Source organism: Struthio camelus, chromosome 12, assembly GCF_040807025.1.
Source record: "Struthio camelus isolate bStrCam1 chromosome 12, bStrCam1.hap1, whole genome shotgun sequence".
In the NCBI taxonomy this organism is placed as follows: domain Eukaryota; kingdom Metazoa; phylum Chordata; class Aves; order Struthioniformes; family Struthionidae; genus Struthio; species Struthio camelus.
This window is the reverse complement of record NC_090953.1, coordinates 22,976,481-22,990,724: the sequence shown is the minus strand read 5'-3', so window position 1 is coordinate 22,990,724 and position 14,244 is coordinate 22,976,481. Positions and strand designations below refer to the sequence as shown.

Below are 14,244 nucleotides of genomic sequence, written 5' to 3'. Positions count from 1 at the left end.
GAAGGACCCAAAGACACTGACTCACAGGATGGCCTCGGGCAACTCCTTTAGGCGAAGCTCTTGCAAAGCAGTCAGCGGTTTCTGCCCCGCTTCTCCTCCCTAAGCATTTCATAAGGCCCCTTCCAGCCCGGCTCTGCGGCACGGCCAGGCTAACCGAGCGCTGCAGGGGACTCGCAGCTTAAACCGTCACGTGGAGAAAAGCACTCCATTGCCTGTTTGCTGGGCGCGTTTCAGCCCCCGGTGGATGCTGCTGGCCCAGGTACCTCCAACCACCCAGGACCGCGTGGTCGCCCTGCAGGGTGGGACGCACAGCCCGGCCGAGTTTTGCTCTCCCACTGAAGGAGTTTTCTAGCAGGGCTGTCCCCAGGACCAGGCAAGCAAGACTGAGTTTTGGAGGTGGTCCCTGAGAGCAAGGCTGGTTAAAACCAAGGGCTAGAGAGCCAGGGAGGTGAGCACGCAAGAGAAACAGCCTAGCCGAGGGAGGCTGCAAGGGGAAAATGAAAGACTTGAAGGCTCTTTGCTGCTTGCCTTGATTTCTGCAGGGACCTGCTGCTGATTTCAGATGTCACCAACAAAGAGGAGGGCACCTCCGGGCGAGGGAAGCAGCAGGGCTCGGAGAAGCCTAAATGCCCCTAATCAGCACCGAGCATGGGCTACCTTGGGCCTGGCGCTTGACGGTCCTCTGCGGAGACTCAGGAAGCTCCGGCTCCCGCGGCCAGCCCTGGGCGGCCGAGGTATTCTGCACCGGACGTGCCTTCAAAGATCTGTGAGACCTCATATTTAGCAGTGGGGTGACATCAGCCCTTGAGGACCCTGGTCACCGAGCAGGGCACCAGACACCCACTAAAGAGGCAGCGCGGCGTCGCCAGCTGGATGGCAACACGGAGCGTTCGTGGCCGCGCAGGGCGCTGGGAGATGCTACTTGAAGTGCTGCACGCAATTGCGATCACCCGTCTTCCAGTGAGATTAATTCACTTTGAACTGGTGCAGAGAAGGGCTATTAGCATGATGAGGGGAACGGCGAGCCTGTCTTACAAGAGGAGACTGAAAGCACTTGGCTTGTGTAGCCCAGCAAAGCGAAGGCAAAGCGAGGCTATTATTACTCTCCATAAACATATCAAGCAAGTAAACACCAGGTACTGAAAAGAAACATTTAAGCTAAAAGACAGCGTCGGCACAAGAACAAATAGGTTTAAACTGGCTATTGTAGGCTGGAAATTAGGAGACAGTTTTTAACGGATGGGAACTGTGAAGCTCTGGAAGCAGAGGAGGAAAAATACCTCGTTGCTTTGAAGATGGAGCTGGACTGGTGCGTGAAAGGAGCGGCAACCCGGCCGCCTGCCCTTGCAGGGGCTGAAGTGAGAAGCGCGGGGTCCTACCCAACCTCCTTCCAGGTTTTGCTGGGCTTCCCTGGGCCCGGCTGGCCGCAGAAGGGGACTTGCCAGCACCCCTTGCTGTCCCCAACACCATAACGCAGGGGGTATCGTTCCTCCAGGATGGGACAGCCGAAAGCTGGCCTCGGTCTTCTCAGGGGCTGGAAGGCACCGAGCGTTTTGAAACAGCTTCCCAAACCGCTCAGGGAGCGAAAGGGGCGGTGAGCCGAAGGGAGGCCGGGGTCGGTCTTCGGCGGAAGGCGCAGCACGAGTCCCAGGCTTCTGCCTGCTTCTTGTCTTCTGACGCATCGGACCACACTTGTGCTGTTCCCCAGGTGCCATACGGCTGTAAAGCCCCAGGAGGGTCTCTAGGCTCCCACGGGCAACACAGGGGTGCCCATGCCTCCTGCGCGTGCTCCGAGGCCCCAGGTCAGGACTGCGCTGGCTGTCGCGGTTCGGCCTCCCGGGAGCAGCCTAGCTCCCCCAGGCTGCTGCAGACAAGCTGCTTCTGCCTTCTCCCGCGTCCTCTTGGTGCGCCTCATTATTGATCAAGGAAGTGCATTAAATTATTCTGAATTCCCTGTATATTCTAGGGCCTGTCTAAAGGATTGGTGAAGAATCTACTGATTAGGACTCTAATCAGTTTGGAGAGCAGGTAATTTCTCAGCTAGAGATCATCTCCAAACAGGAAATCAGATTCAGGAGATAGCTGCTTTATGCATCACATCATGGTGGCCGAGAGGAAGGCTCATCGTAATAACAAGCAGAGCTGGAAGAAAATGATTAGTAATATCGTGCGTTAATTGCTTTATGATCCTCCAACCAGGTGGGTTTTCGTATCTCACTTAACTCTAGTATAAACTGGAAAGGAATAATTCTAGGCCCAGGCCTGGAGTCTGGGCAGGTTTTCCGGACACTTATCCCTCCTTCCCGAAATCAGAGGGAGGGTGTTGCCTGCCTCCGGCGTGCCTGAATCTGGCATCGTGCCTGGGATCATAGTAAGACACAAAAGCATCGAATGGAGCGACCACTGGATGGAGCCTCAAAGGTCATAGTAATACATGGTTCTGGTACAGATCTGCCCTGATGAAAAACGCAAAGCGCAAAAGCAGTAAGTGCCGTTCCTGCGTCGTTACTCCTCTGCCGCAGGTGAGGAAGGATGCTGCTTGTGCTCGTGCACATTGGTGATTGAGGCAGCACTGGACAGCGTGCTCTGCCCACCAGGCCACAGGGCCCCTGCATGCCGCCCGCTCCTAGCTGTCCCCAGCTGACCTTGGATGCGTCGCTTGCGCTGCAGGCCTGCTCCTGCTCCCAGCTTCGCTTGCCCTTCCTATTGCAGCTGAACATCTCTGGGGAGAGAGACCATCTCCTGCTTGGCACGTGTGCAGCACCTAGCACAGTGGGGCACCTGTGCCGGCTCTGGCCACTGGGTGCTGCTGCAATACAGACAATAATCCTGGGGGCAGTTTTACACCACCGTCCTCCCTCTCTACATACCCAGGAAAAAAGAAAGGGTGCTTTATGAAACCTACCAAAATGCATTGTTTCATTTTGGCAAGATAAACAGAGATAACATAAACGTGCAAAGAGAATTCAAGTTTTGATTAAAACCCACCAACCTGCAAGCCTCTGCTCCTACTTGAATACGTATGAGGATAATTTTGGCATGAGAAAACATCTGACGGTACCTCAAGCAGCAGTCTGGCAGGGTGGCAGTTTTGGGAAGGGGAAGCTTGCAAAAGAAGCCCCAGTGCCTTTTGCCTGCCCAGGGCCCTGGTGACCTCCCGCGTGCCATGCCTTCGGCTGCTCTTCGTCCTCCACCCCCTCCACACGGCAAACCCGGCCAGGGAGATAATATTAGATCTGGGAACAGAACGATGCACAATTCACTCACGTTGCAAAGTTACAATACGGCACCCCGGATGCTGCATAGCGATGGGTTTTACGGATGAGTGCGTGAATGTGTCCATGTAGCTATGTGCAAGAGAGAGCACTCACAAAACAGGGCCTGCAGAGAGGACGAGGGCTGCTGTGGGAGCGGGGTCTGCCGTAGCTCAGGTCTCTGCCTTTCTGCGAGGATTAGTGTCTACTGTGCTGTACGCCCCGTGCCAGGCGTGCAGCCTTGGGTGTCACGCGGGCACAGGATGTGCTGGGAGTTGGTCTCACAGAGCAAATGCTGAGGATGCTCCTGCAGGGCAGGCAGAGCTTCTGGACAGTGGGGAGCAAGGAGAGGAGTTTCCTCGCCAGGCTGCCAGGCCCTGCAGAGCTGGCAGCCCAGGTCTGTAGTCTCCAGGCAGTGTTGTCTGTGCGGGGAGGTGCCTGATTCCTCATCCCCTATCACGGCCAAATGCACCAAGCTGCAGGGAAGGCTATAGCTTCCCTTCAGACCCTGCTTAGATACTACACAGATGAAGTCTTTCTTGGGAAACCCGGTGCCCTGGAGCATTCCTCTGGTGGGGCACAGGCTGCCGGCAGTGCTGCACGCCTCCTGAGTCAGCCCAGCGCATGGTCCTCCTGGCCGCAGCAGGATGGGGTTCATCCCAGGGATGGGGGTGGATTCTGCTGCTCCGGAAGGCACAGGGCCAGGCAGTGGGTAACCTGTCTGGCCCAGGCCGCGGCCAGCTCTTCTCTCTCCAGGGATCTCACATGGGGAAGCTGGAGAAGCCTTTCCAGCTACAGCCTGTCTCCCTGGGCAGCGGAGGGGAACGTTTCTTCCCAGCTAGTGCCTTTGCCCTTCTCCCTCACCAGCTATGGGGGTTGCTGGGGTCTCCCAGCTGCCTTGGTGCCTTGTCCCATAGTAACCTAGGCAGGTGCCTTCGTGTCCTCCTTGCTTGGGCTCTGCACCACGGCTTGTACGGAGCCCAGCACTGCCGGTGCTCCGGGCATCCGCCTCTCCCCTGCTGCCACTCATCCAGAATCAGGCGACAGGCTTCCCGCCGGCCGTGCAGCACCCAGGGACTGAGCTGAGCCCTGCCACCTTGTCACACTGATGGCTGCAACGGCAGCAGAGCCAGGGGCCGCCGCGGCCGGCCGTGCCCAGCAGCGCCGGGAGCCCGAGGGAGGTCGGGGAGCCGGGGGAGCCGCCGGCGCTGCCCGCGGGGAGGGGGCCGTGCGGGCGCTGCGCTCTCCCTTTAAAGGCGGCGGCGGCGGCGGCGGCAGGAGCGGCGGAGCGGCAGCTCCGCGCCGCGATTTGTCACCGGGGCCGGGCGCGGAGGGGAGCGGGAGGCGGGGGCGGGCGCGGCTGCCGGCGGGAGCTGCGCGGCGCCGCGGCGGCGAGCGGAGCCTGGAGCCGCGCTGCGCGGGGCCGGCCGCGCCGCAGCCGCAGCCCCGGGGCATGCGCTCGCCCCCGCCGCCGCCGCCGCCGCTGCCGCTGGAGCGGGCTGCCCGGCGCGCCGGGCCGTGAGCTCCGAGCCGAGCCCGGAGCGGCCGCCGGCGGAGGATGCGCCCAGCCGCGCGGAGCCGAGCCCAGCAGCAGCGCGGCGCGTCTCGCCCGGCCGCCGCCGCCCGCGCCCTCGGAGGTAACCGCGGCGGGGGGGCGCGGGGCCGGGCGGACCGACCCCCTCGGGGAGCGAGGGCGGGGGGGGGGGGCTGGCGCCTGCGGGCGGCACTGCCGCCGCCTCCGGGACCCCCGGGACACCGGCGCTTGGCGCAGCCTCCAGGAGCGGGGTGGTGGCCGGCCGCGCTGCGGGAGGGGCTGCGCTGCGCCGCGGCCCCCGGTGAGCCGCGCCGCTCGGGGCCAGGCTGGCAGGCTGGTGGGGGTCGCTCTGGTCTCCGTCACCCCCCCCCCCCCCACACACACACACACCGCTCCCGGCCCAGGCTGCCGGAGGCCCAGCCCGGTGCAATGGCAGATGCTCAGTGCCAACCTCAAAACCACCGCGATCGAACCTCGGCTTTGAGGTTGGATGCACGCAGCAACCTCAGGCAGCGCTCACGGGAGCTGGGCCGAGCTCCCGCAGGGGCTACCTGCTGCCGGGAGGCATGCTGACCCCTCTCCCCGCTACCCGCTCCCCCCAGGCAGGCCAACTTCAAGCTGACTCCCAAGGGGCCCCTGGTACCCGCTGGTGCCAGCAGCAGTGTGTGCAAAGTGATGGGGAGCCGGTCCCTGCTCTGGACAGCTCAGGCTAGAGCTGGGAGAGATGAGACTGGAGGGGAGTGCTGGGACCTCTAGGGACAGAGGCTCAGTGATGATACCCCTGGTTTAGTGATGAAGGGGATTCACTTTGATCCTGGACATTGGTTTTTCCAGCGCAGTTCATTCACCAGATGATCCTCCCCGTTAGAGAAACTGCCTGCCTGCATCTTAGATCTAGATCGGTTCCCCTTCAGAATTAGGGCAAATTGCAAAAGTGCCCCCCGCCCCCATCTCTGCTGAGAAACAGAGTCTCTTCTCATGTTACTCGACTTGTGCGGGAGCAACCCACCACAACAGCGACTGGAGGGCCCCAGAGCTCTTCTTTTATCTGCTGCACTGTGAAGGCAAGAGTGAGAGGGGTTTAATTATCCTCAAGTGTCAGTTCAAGATAAATCTACTGGGACACAGCTCTTGGCAGGTGCGAAATAACAGGACATTTTCATGCATGGGAGACCGAGCTGAGAACAGTTCACTGGTTTAATTGGCGGCTCCTAGGAAGGGTTCGTATCAGGGTACAGAAAATGGGATGGTGCAGGCTCCAGCAGTGATCCTGGTGCTACAGCTGTGGCAAAGGGAGGATGGATGCTGAAGGGCTAAGGGCATTCGCTGGTGCGTTTCGTTGGTGCTTTCTGGGTGCAGAGCAGGTGCTCTGGGCTGGTAGCAGAAACTCCAGTTGATGCTCCCTTCTGAGGGGCTGGTGCTTTTCCCTCACTGCTCCAGTTTCAGCTCATCTTTTCAGGCTGGACCAGTCAGTTCCCGAGGGAGCCCTCGGTCTGGCCGTCATGAGACATGCCGTGTTTTATGGGATGCCCAAAGCACCAAGAAGGTGCGAATTACTTCCAGAACCAGGGTGCCCTGGAGCTGTCCTCTAGGGATTTAAGTGGGATGACCTCAGGATTTATTGAACAATTTCCCTTTCCTCCTCCTGCCCAAGTCCCTGAAATCCACTCCAGGAGCTTGCGGTAAGTGTTTGAGGAATTTTGGATCCTGGTCTCCATGGGGAAAAGCCCCTCCAAATGGCTGCAGCAGGGGAACTCAGAGCTCGTGGGGGAGGTCCCCGCTCTGCTACGGCTGCAGTGCGAGGATGCGCGGACCTTCTATCTCCTCGTCTCCCTGTCCTGTCTGTGTCTGGCTCGTTGACCCATGCAGCCAGATTTGGATCAGGCAGCAGAAGCTCCCCCCTACAGTTACTCCAGCTGTGGGATCCCATGGTGGCTGTATCAATCCCATGAAAAGAGGCCTCTCTGTGGCCAGACTCTGTAATGCGTTGGCCTGGGACACAACAGCAGGAAGAAGGACATATTTTATTTTACAGCTCATCCGTATGTGTGTAGCTCTTTTCTGTCCCCATTCCTGAACGTTCCCAAGGGCGGTATGGGACAGATGTTTTAAAGAAACGCTGCCCCCCTCCCTCCCTGCTGGCGTGGGATGTAAATGTGAGGAAGTGGTGTCACTGCTTTTCTGAATGAAGCTGTGATGTTTCATTGTTGTCGCTGTATTGCGTTCATTGTTTCGGGGTCTAAAACAGGTGGATGGATCTGAGAGATTCTGTCTGCCTTGAATACACACCTCAGACTTGTTCTCCAAGTAGCTGTGCCCGTTCTGGTAACCCAGGGAGCAGAGTAGGTGTCACCCATAGAGAAGGGTTTGGCTGTTCTCTCTGGGGTGCTCCTTCCCATCCCTCCATGAAAATGACTTAGTTCCACTTCTTATTCTGTGCTAGGTGTGATGATTCAGCCGTCATTCGGTTCTCATCAACGTGTAACAGCAGTTGGTGTTAGTGGTCTGGAGTTGGTCATTTCTCATTCTCACAGCCCATAGTTAATTCTGGCTCCTCTCCTTGCTGCTCACTGACGTCTGTTCCTGACGTTGTAGGGTGACGCTCATTAAATGTTCTCGTAAGAGAACGAGTTTTGTAGATGTGAAAGTAGGGGGTATTCATGAGGACCCAGTTATTTGATGTGATTTCAGCTTGCCGTAGTGTTGTCACTTCAACGGCAACCTCTTTCCATTTGTGTACCATGTGAACGTCATTGTTTCACTTGCATTTGTGTTCCAGTTCTGCCAAAGCCAGATCGTTCCCTTGCAAATTTGCATTAGTAAAACTGGTAGGTTGTTGTCTGTGCGCGAACCCTTGTTAATGTTACTGGCGCTGATTACGGCGGCCTCCACGGTCCTGATCCAGCTAGTATGGAGCCATTCGCATCTGCTGAAGGCCGTGATGCAGGGTTGCTGGCTGTCTGGCCAAGGACGGCTCTGAGAAGAGGCTTTCTGTCCCTCCTGGTAGTTATTTCACAAACGTCCCTCCGGTCATTACACAGCTGTAGGGTGCTGCAAAGCTCCAAATAAGGAATGGATGTTTCTTGCCCCGAGTTGGAGGTTATGCTCTCCCTGTGTCAGCACAATGGTGCAAACTCATGGGGTTGCTCAAGCTGCCGTGACATGGGCTGGACCAGGAGAGAACAGAATCCACAGTCATTTAACCTCCAGCAAGCTTTTGATGCCACCTGTAACAGGAACATGTTTAGACTTGATGTATATCCCCTGCATTGACTTTGTTGGGCTTTGGATCAAAGCGTAAGACCTTTTGACGCGTGCACACACAATAAAAAAAAAATTAAAACCACGGTCTTCAAAATGTCTGCAAATCCAAGAGCTTATCCTCACCCTGGGAAGGCAAAATTAACCAAGTGTAGTATCAGTAAATCATAGAATCAGCCGCTTCCATCACTGAATGCGAGACGTTGCAAGCTCAGCTGGCATAAAGCAGCACAACCTTACTGAGCTGTTGGAAGACGCTCAGGATCTGGCCCTGGTGTCTGCTCTCCTCCATGTTTGCAAAGGCGCTGGGTCTCAGCTTTCTGGGATGCTGGTGCTTTGGAGGGACCAGGACCAACATCAGAGAACAGAAAGGAGACCTGATCCTGCCTTGGTGTTAGGCTGACTTCAGAATCCTTCCCTGTACATTAGGCGTCTGCTTAAATATTAGTAAAGGAGTTTTTCTGGCTGTTCAGGGGGTATTGACATTGCATTCCCATGTAACCAGGCAGAGGAAAACATGACATCCAAGCGTTACAAACTGCCAGTCGAGCTGAACTGATCTCGCTCTTCGGTTTTGCTCCTCCTTATAAGAAGATGAATTTGGAATCTGTGAATTTTGAAGTCCTGTTATGATTATTATTATTTTTTAATACCATTCCAGTGAGTGCCTTGGGAAGCCAACAGGGCTCCCAGTGAGATACTCAGTTCTGATCACAACTGGGCCTAAGATGTGATGAGATTAAGGAAAAAAGGCTGTCTGAGCTGCAAAGGGAGCCTGTGGAATGAATCCGTTGCCATGGTCAGGGGGAGGGACAGGCGCTGATTTAGGATCAAATGGGTTGAGCTAGTGCAAGCCTCCACCCTGGTCAAAGGCCTGCAAATCTGATAACTCCTCCCTTGTCAGTGCTTCTGAGTTTTTTGGTTGAAGTCCCACACTTTTAGCCTGGGGAGGAGATTTAAACTACCACTGCAAAGCTGAGAACATCCTAGGTAGAGATTAGCACATAAAGGACAACAATAATAATCATACAGGGGCTGTTTTTTCCAGCATCCTATCACTTTAACCACTCTGCTATCCCCACTTGCCATCCAAGCTGGTTGCACCCAGGTCTGGAGGGAAGGAGGTTCTCTCCGTACCCTTCCTTTTCCGTCTCTCCCAAGAGGGAGCTCCTGGGAGCGGGGCCTTGCGGGTCTCAGCGCCAGGAGAGGGAGGAGGCAGGGGAGAGCTCTCCCCAAGCGATGCTTTCTAGGGGCTGGTAGAGGTTTCTGAATCCCTCCCTGAGCCAGGCCTGGGTTTGCAAGGTAACTCCTGAGTCCGCTGAACCAAGCCGGCCAGCCCTAAGGGTTGAAAAAGTATTTCCCCTTTCTGAGGCGCGAGTCCTCCAGCGCCGCAGCGAAGGAAGAACGACTCGGAAGGGGAGCGACCGTTGCCTGGGAATGACGGATGTGCCATGGGGCCACGGAGGTGGAGACGGCAGATACGGCAGATGCCATCTCCAGCAAGTCTGCTGCTCTGCTGCTGATCGGTGGCCATTGCTCAGTACTTGTGGGAGCGGTGAGGAGGTGGAGCAGACCCCGGTTGGCAAGGTGGGAGGAGAGCAGCACATGAGCCGCAGCACAGGAGCATCAGTGGGGCCCGGTTCCCCTGCCCCGGTGCTGCAGGACCACGCGGAGGTGGCCGAAGCCTGGGAGAGTCCGCCCGGGACTGGGGTGCTCTGCGGCCCCGTAACCCAAGACACAGATGTCAGGTCACTCCTGAGCATGGGGGACATGAGAATTGGGCCAAAATAAAGTTAGCAGCCTCCTAGGAGGGTCTGACCTTAGATGTAACTAGCCACAAATGGGCAAGATGCAAATGGAGGGAGACCGCACATGTCTCACTAAGGCACATGGGCTCAGGAGCCCGATGCACAAGTAGTATCGCAAGTGCTTGAATTGTTTTCGGTGTGTTTGGATCTGAGCCTTCAACTCAAAGCGTAGCAGAGCGACAGCTCCTGACCCCAGCGCTGGCGGAGGCTCGGGCCAGCCCAGTCCATCTGCAGTTTCATGGCATTATCTCTTAAAAGCCTTTAACTGAAATAGGATGGCCTGACTGATTGGATTGTGCTCTGTAATTAATTAGCTCGGTGCACTGTCCAGGAAACAGCTACAGGGGAAGGAGGCGGGGGGACTTGCCAGCAGAGATGTTAAGCTTCGAATGACCATTTCTCATTAAAACAGCATTGTACCGTATTAGTCACCAGGAGCAGGGTGTTAGTTCCCACGTCCTGGCCCATGTCCAGGCAAGAAATTGCGTTGTGCCTCCCGACGACTCCCTGCAGCCCGGTGTGCTCCCCGTCCCCTCCCCGCCAGCCCGTGCCCGGGATGCTGCGGTGCGCCGAGGCCCTCTGGCGCTGCGCAGAGCCTGCGCCGTGCCGGGGCACCCAGCCGCCGCGCGGAGGGACCGCTGCCGCGGCCCTGGAGGTGACAAAGCCTGAAAAGGGGTTTTGCAAAGGGCCCCGCTGAGCTGCTTTGCTGCCCGGCAGCGCCCGTGCCAGGGGCTGGCACGGTGTCCATGCCCCTGCGCCCGCTGCCGCGGCTCCCCGGGGAGGCGTCACGGCGCTGCGGCTCTGACGACCTGGCTCCGCGCAGCTCTAGGATGGCCAACGCTGCGTTCGGCCCTGGGAGCGGCGGAGGTGAAGATCTGCTGTGCAAGGCGTCCCTGGTCCCTGGCAGGCGCTGGCTGATCCTTGCGGTCTGGTCCTTAGCGCTTCTGAGACCCGTTTGCCGTTGCCGGGCCGTTGTCTGCCTTTAGCACCAAGTTGTAGCTTTAAACAGAAAGCATCCCTCTTAGGTTAATTGTTTCTTTTCCCTTTGTGTTTACTGTGGGGATTAATAAGGAAACGCAGCGTAAGGAAAAGCAGAAACAGCTCCTAGTTTATTGTTTAATTTAGGAAAACGCAACTGAGGGCTGGCTTTAGCCTGCCCGGTGCTGCTGTTTGTTCCTTCCTCAGTGCAACAACTAGCACGGGGAGACGCTGGGCTCAGCGGGGCCTTTTGACTCCTGCCGGTCCCCGCCGTGCCGTGCACCAGAAAGCCGGCGTCGGGGCAGTCAGCCCTGGGGCGCTGGGCCCGGCGTGCACCCGCTTCTCGCGCCTGCCCCGGGCACGAGCATCGCGGCGGGCAGTGGGACGCGGCAGCAGCAGACTCCGCTCGCTGTTTCGTTCTGCGAGCCGCTGCAGTCCCCGGGGTAGCGATTCGGACCTGACTTCAGCAGCCAAAAGGGCTACAGCTGTGCGTGGCTGCAAAAGGGCAGGGAGCGAGCTGGCAGCCCGGGAGGGGAGGAGATGCTGGACACCTGCGGGGCTCCCTGCAGGGGCTATATGAGCCCTGGGGGAGCAGCTGGGGCTGGTTTGGCCCTGGCAGAGGTGGTTGGGCATCCGCTCTCCTAGCAGGCATCCAGGCAGCAAGGTGAGTCTGTGCTGCTCCTTGCAATCCCTGCGGGTTAGTCTTGCTCAGCTATTTCACGTGTCCCCTTTTTGCTCTAAAGGGGATCCTTTCCGGTGGCATGTGGAGCCCTGCGAGGTGCTGGCTGCACCCTGCTGGTAACTCCAGGCTTGTGTGTCTGTGCACAGCTCTGCTTCCCAAATCCTCCCCTGGCCGCAGTGCGTGCTAGGGAGGGCTTTGGTGGCAGCGGTTGTGTTTTAGTGATAGGAGGTGGCTGTGTGTGGTGAGCTGTGCCTCTGCGCTGGCTGCTGCGGGGAGCAGGGACTGTGCCGTGAGGATGTTATCTTGGAAACCGTCCGAATCCAGGCTCTCCCTTCTCTTGTTTGGTGCTTGTGTAGGTGGAGCAGAGTTGTCTCTTCTTTGGGCTCCTTGGTTGGGAATTGGAGGTGTTACCCGGGTGAAAGCCGCTCGTTTTTCTGCGGCGCCCCCCTATCCCTGTGCAGAGAAAAACAGGCTTGTTCTGCACTGTTGGACCCGCCTGACGGATCTGCTGGGCTTTCCGGGGTCCGACTTCAGCTCCTGGGCTGCTCGGTGCCGGATTTGGAAAGCGGAGGGCTCGGGCGCTTGCAGGACCCCACGGCGCGGGCCGAGCTCTGCAGCGGCGGGAAGGCTGGGGCGAAGAGCGGCGGTGCAAAACTTCGGGGTGCCGCGGGCAAGGCAGGAACGACCTGGAGGATTCCCCTGGTTGATAAATCTTGGAAAACAAGTAAACAAAAAAGCTTGTGTCAGCTCAGCTTAACTGACAAAGGAAAGCCGTGTCATTAAAAAGAAAAAAGTACAAAACCATAATTTTAAAAATAGATTTTTTTTTTCTCCTTTTTTCCCCGTAGCAGAAAACGCTGCTTTGGAGCAGTCAGTCAGTCAGTTCTTTTTCAGGAGCTGGGAAACAAAACCGCTCTAGGAACTATGAAATGAAGCCTCTTACTTTAGAAGTCGCCGAGTGCCGGCGTGGCTGCTCGAGGTCTGCGTTTCTGCAGCCGGCCGCGTGTTGCACCTGGCGGTTGCCAGCTTCCCTGACCTGCTGCTGCTTATTTAAACCTGGGAATTGGCTGTTTCGCTGAAGGGGAGGGGGAAAAGCTGTTGCTCGGGTCTGTTCCCGCGGCGCTGTCCGATGAACCCTCTGGAGCTGCCCGCGGTGAGGGGGTGGCCGTGGGGATGGCGCTGGCCGGTGGCAGCTCCTTGCCCGGGGGTTTGCTCCTCCGAGCCGACGCTAGCCTCTGCGGGGAGAGGGAGGTGGCCTCGTGCCAGACGGAGGGAGGACGGAAAGCAGAGGGGAGTGAAGCTGAATATCTCCATGCAGGGAGGAGGTCGCGCTCGCACGGTGCCGGGCTCCTACCTCACCACGGCCCCGGCAGTGAAACCCAAAGCAAAGCGCTGCTTGCACCGTCGCTGGCATAATTCATGGACTGAGCCGATTGCTATTTAAAACAAAGCCCTCCGGAGCAGGGAGCAGCAGGCTGCCCTGCGGTTACGCGCGCTAACGAAGGCGGTCTGCTGCATAGCTTATGCAAAACGGCTGCAGCCGAGGCGAAGCCGTGTTTAAAGTTGTCGCGTTTTCTTTCCCGGGGTGGGAAGAGGCGAGCATCACGAGTCCCGCGGGTGAGGAGGTGTTTTACGTGGTGCTGCCTGGCCCCCCGGGTTAGACGGCGGCGGACGTGATCGTGTCCTGCTCCCCGGCCCCAGGAGCCGGGGGACGAGGGAGGCTGTTAGGCTCCGGAGAGCCTCCCTAATTTTTTCTAATTCGCTAAGGAGTGTTCTTGTTTGCTTCAGCTCTGATTAATGAGGCGCGTCTCACTTTGACAATGTGTCACAAGCAATAAATTTTTCCGGAGCGGCTTGGCTGCAGGGACACCCTCACGTTCCCGTCCTGGCTCGCTGTCCTCCGCCCTTGGCTCTTACCTGAGCCTGCCGCGCCAGCCTCCGCCGGGGACGAGGGTCGCCATGAAGAAGTCTTGGTGTGAAAGCAAGTTTTCCTGAGGGCTGGCTTTGGGACTAGGGATTTGGGGACTTTTTATGTTTAAGTCGAGGCTGGAAATTTAAAACAAGAAACCGCCGAGGTCTAGACCAGCAGTCGTTCAGCAGCCGCAGTCTCAGCGGTGTTTTCCCAGAGGTCTCTGCCATGGTCTGGCCTTAGAGCAAGGGCCAGTTGTCTCAAAATCTGAGCAAGTCTTCTGCGAGCTCTCAAAAGCTCCCCTGCAGCTGGCTGTAGGTTTGGCTATGATCTTGGTGTGATTTGAGGCAAAACAGCCTGGATCTGTGCTGGTGGGAGAGGCGTGAGCACCACCCCAGGCTCCAGCTGATGTCCCTGGAGGCTTGGGCTGCCGGCCGTGACACGACGGGAGTTGAGGGAGTCTAATGGGAGAAAAAGCAAACCAAAATAAAGTCTCCCATCAGAAATACAGTTTCACGGAAAGGTTTTGTGGGAATAGCTGTTCAGTGAGGAGGAAAGGGGTAGGACTCTCTTCCTTTTAATCTAATAAATCTAAATGGATTCATGATTTTTCAAGGCATTTTCCATGGGATTAATCACAGGATTAATCTGGCATTAATGAAGGGCCCCAGCTGTTTTAGGGAGCTGCTGAACAAGATCGTTTTTCCTCCCCCTTTCTGCAGTGACCAGGCCATGGGGTACAAGAACACGCACAGCATCAACCTTCTCTGGGTTACTGGCTCTGGAGGTGACTCCTTTGAGTGTGGTAGGAGCATATG

At 57.4% G+C, this 14,244-nt stretch overlaps 1 protein-coding gene across 2 annotated transcripts in view; it reads left to right on the top strand.

Annotated features, from left to right (window-relative positions):
• The first annotated feature begins 4,774 nt into the window (after positions 1-4,774).
• The window catches only part of LINGO1 (leucine rich repeat and Ig domain containing 1), a 227,063-nt gene continuing 217,593 nt past the window's right edge, over positions 4,775-14,244 (top strand). The window contains exon 1 of one of the 2 annotated variants that reach the window (XM_068957895.1): positions 4,775-4,891. The gene's annotated coding sequence lies outside the window, so the exon portion shown is untranslated. The remainder of the gene's footprint in view (positions 4,892-14,244) is intronic. The other variant, XR_011143635.1, reaches the window with a different exon arrangement.